Below are 4,338 nucleotides of genomic sequence, written 5' to 3'. Positions count from 1 at the left end.
TGATGGGTACGACAACGTTACCAGACAAAAAAATCTGAAACATTTATTCCCAAAAAATACTGATTGTATATGAGTATGTTGCAACGAGTCAACACAGCAATGTTTGAAACCTTGTCTATCCGGGAACGAAGTTGTCAAACCAAATAACCAGCCGTGACGAGCAACGACTCTCAACCAAAAGAGAGCGAAAGGTTGTTGCTTTAGTGGAGATTATAGACTTTATTTAAAAGAACATTTCCCACTGAGGGGACCTTATACGTAAAATATATCAAGTTACTGCAACGCAAATAATACGAGAAACAGAAACTTATAATTTTCAGTTTTGTCCTCAGTGATATGTCTAAAATATATCCCTTGAGCAGATGAACTTGATCTAAGATTTACTTGAGTTTAACATTCTGGTTTTACTTTTAATCCAACCTATGATGCTCCTAATTCCGGAGATGGAAAAGAATCGTCGCGTGTAGAATTGCTTACATCAACAAATACTGAATAAGCCTGAGATAGGCTCCACAAAACATTTGTAGCAGTTATTTAAACGTAGGAACACGTAGAAATCTATCGTAGTTTAATCATGTTAACACAAACATATATATATATATATATATATATATATATATATATATATATATATATATATATATATATATATATATATGTGTGTGTGTGTGTGTGTGTGTGTGTGAAAGGACTTGTACTAGTACAAACATCAGTATCATCCGTAGCTGTTGTCTCTATCATCACAATAATAATTTCACGATTATAATGATAAGTCCCATAGCAGAAAGTTGCCAGGTATTGTATTCTTTATACCAATGTTCTCAACAATGCAAAACATATATAAATATGCCATATACACACATTTGCATATAATAATTATCCACGTAACAGGGACCACCTATTTTCCATCCTATCGCTTCGGGATAGTATGTCACTCACGAACCTTGACAGGAAAGCAATTTATTTTCTTTTATTTGTTCGTGAACTTCATAAGATATTCAGGTAAAGTTTTGAAAGGGTTAAAAAAAACTTATTTTTATCGTGTTTTATAATCAGGAATCTAATATCCAACCTTTTTTCTTATCTAGAAATTAGGAATATAGTTCAGTACCGATGGGAACAACATACCTGGCTTCCTACCTGTGGGTCAAAACAGTCTTAGATGTTTGCGAAGAAGAAGAAGAAGAAGAAGAAGAAGGAAGAAGAAGAAGAGAGAGAGAGAGAGAGAGAGAGAGAGAGAGAGAGAGAGAGAGAGAGAGAGAGAGAGAGTCAAATTAAATCTAGTTCAATACCGATGGGAACAACATACCTGGCTTCCTACCTATTGCTCAAAACAGTCTTGGACATTTGTGAAGAAGAAGAAGAAGAAGAGGAAGGAGAGAGAGAGAGAGAGAGAGAGAGAGAGAGAGAGAGAGAGAGAGAGAGAGAGAGAGAGAGATCTAATTAAATATAGTTCAAAACCGATGAGAACAACATACCTGTCCTCCTACCAATGGGTTAAAACAACCTATGATATTTGTAAAGAAGAAGAAGGAAGAGAGAGAGAGAGAGAGAGAGAGTCAAATTACAGACTGCATAAACAAAGCTTGACCGGCGGGGGTTCCTTCCCCGGACTCGATTGCCGGATTATCTTTTGCATGCGCGTTTACCTTAGATAATCACTGACAAATAATAACAAGCGCAGGGAGGGAGTGTCTTCTCAAAGGAAATACTGTTGATGAAGAAAGGCTCATTTTTCTAGGATATCAGACTGTTTTGACAGGAGAACAGTTTCAAAATCTAGTAAAATATAAAAAAAAATCGTATGATCTAGAAGTAGATCTCAAAATTGATCGACCAAATGCCAAACGAAGTTTACTTAGTCTTCCTGTAGAAAATATAGAATTATCTTGTATTTTAAGTCTTAAGAAGTGTCCGAAACTTTTTTTTTACTTGATACGGAAGGGAAAAATAACAAAATTATTCTATACAATATACAGAATTATATAGGAATTTAGGTCTTAAATAATGTTCAGACTCTCCTTCACTTGATACGAAAGGCAAAAGTAACAAAAATGAGGGTACTTACAGCTTTGCCGAACTTTGCTGGTAACTTTGGTCTAATAATGTAAGTTGCTGACTTTTTTCAATAACTTCAATAATGAAACACACTATTTTCAGTCAGTCAGAATCAAATCAGAAGTGTGACCAGTTCCAGTACGTATTCGGAGCAAAGTACGTATCTGAACGTTGAACGAAAAAAACTCACGTGCACTCAGGCACGTGCTTTCAAGTTATGGCAACTGCGAACGATAGTACTACAACACTAGAACAAACTTTACAATACAAGGAACGCAACGCACTAACAAAAGAACTCGATCATGCACGTAAAGCAGATCTTGCACGTGTTGTTTTTTGACGACGAGCACGTACTGTTGAGGGCGCGCGCGTGCACTCTGGTCAGGGTTGTGTGCTCGGTACGGCAGCGCGGAAGTCGAGTGACGGTAACTCTAAGACCAAACCAACCGACTTCGGACCAAGTCGAGTGTTGCCATATCCCGGGGGCCGCAAGACGTTGGATAGTTAGTTGGGGCTTTCTTCCCGCGTTAGACTAAATATTTATTAATCTTTCTCCATAATCGGTTGATGAATCTCTCTCTCTCCCTGCACGCCAGGTGATGGGATTAACCGCTCAATGCAGGTTGGTGCTAATTTAATTTTCGCGTCAGTGAGATTGCTTAATGTCACGCGAATTTTAGGTTTCGTGATGACTTGGCAACAGACTCCGGAGGTAAAAGAAGCTACGATTCAATTTATTGGTTTCATGGGACAGTAAAAAAAAAAAAAAAAAAAAAAAAAAGGCTGGAAAGAAACGTCCATGGGATGAGACGGCAGAATGATCGCTTTGTATATGTTGGGTAAAAAAAAATTAATATAAAAATGTGAAAAAAAAAAAAATAAAATAAAATTTGAAATACAAAGAGTTGTGTATATGTATATATATATATATATATATATATATATATATATATATATATAATATATATTTATATACACATATATAAAATATTTCAACACACAATTATCTGGATAGAACAAAGATTTCAATCAGGATCGAACCCAGGTCTTCATTTGAAAGACCTGGGTTGATCCTGATGTGAGTCAGAAATTTATATATATATATATATATATATATATATATATATATATATATATATATATATGTGTGTGTGTGTGTGTGTGTGTGTGTGTGTGTGTGTGTGTGTGTACAATTTATCACTTGAACTTACTATAATTATATGAGTGTAACAACGTTTTCACTCAATAATTAATATTGTAGTCACGTGCAAGGAAAACACATACACCCACACAAGTGCACCATTTCCGGTTCCAATCACGTATCGCTGATTCTCCAGGCAGCTGACTTTCTCAGCGGTCACCAATTCAAGTACTGACCAGACTCAACGGCGCTATAGCGAACGTGCAACCTAAACTTACAAGGGTCACTATCGTCAACACTTTCAGGAAGTCTGTTCACATGAACGCTGTTTCGGCATTGATAACCCTCATGGTGGTGACGCCAGATAACTCACAATCAATCAAACCAATTACGGCTGGTGCTTTCCAAAACGAGTACCATGATAGCTTAGATGAGCAGGAACTAAACCCGATACCCTCACGGAGGATGTGTTGTGTCTATACGCAGCTGAACTATACGCAGCTGAACTAAACATATATATACGATAATAATAAAGCATTTATCCAGTCAGAAACTTGACCCGCCTTTCTGGTCCTATGCAGAATTCATAAATCACTCTTGGAGGTCAGAACATGATGACCTCTGGGCAAGATATTTTGCCCCATTAGACTGACTCACCAAGCAGGGATAAACCATGCTATATTATTATTATTATTATTATTATTATTATTATTATTATTATTATTATTATTATTATTCAAAAGATAAACACCTATTTCATGTGGAACAAGCCCACCAAAGGGGCCACTGACTTGAAATTCAAGCTTCCAAATATGGTGTTCAGTTGAAAGAAGTAACAGAAGGTAATAGGAAATACAGAAAGAAGAGATCAGTTAACAGAAAAGAGCAAAACGATAAATTAATAGATTACTAGATAAATAGATAAACACAGAAGTAAACCTTTCAAATACAAGGTGAATTGTTTTATGGCAATAATACATCGCATCTGCCCTGGTAATTCTGAGGCTATCAGGATCAAAGTTGAATCCTATAGGAAATTGTTACACACGTATATCTGTTCAAGGATGGCTGTGTAGAGACTGCTGCCTTGGTAGAAATACTCTTGCACAGCAACCACATTGGCATGCAAGTAATATTAC

The 4,338-nt window shown here is 36.3% G+C and overlaps 1 protein-coding gene across 11 annotated transcripts in view; it reads right to left on the bottom strand.

The window, feature by feature from the left end:
- Positions 1 to 2,592, bottom strand: part of CRMP (Collapsin Response Mediator Protein) — a 189,679-nt gene extending 187,087 nt beyond the window's left edge. For 4 of the 11 annotated variants that reach the window (XM_067096539.1, XM_067096534.1, XM_067096536.1 and 1 more), the window contains exon 1: positions 2,069 to 2,592. The gene's annotated coding sequence lies outside the window, so the exon portion shown is untranslated. The remainder of the gene's footprint in view (positions 1 to 2,068) is intronic. The other 7 variants (XM_067096540.1, XM_067096535.1, XM_067096533.1 and 4 more) reach the window with 4 other exon arrangements.
- Positions 2,593 to 4,338: the final 1,746 nt, after the last annotated feature.

Source organism: Macrobrachium rosenbergii, chromosome 53 (genome assembly GCF_040412425.1).
Source record: "Macrobrachium rosenbergii isolate ZJJX-2024 chromosome 53, ASM4041242v1, whole genome shotgun sequence".
NCBI lineage: Eukaryota > Metazoa > Arthropoda > Malacostraca > Decapoda > Palaemonidae > Macrobrachium > Macrobrachium rosenbergii.
The sequence above is the reverse complement of the archived record's forward strand: the minus strand, read 5'-3'. Positions and strand labels throughout refer to the sequence as shown.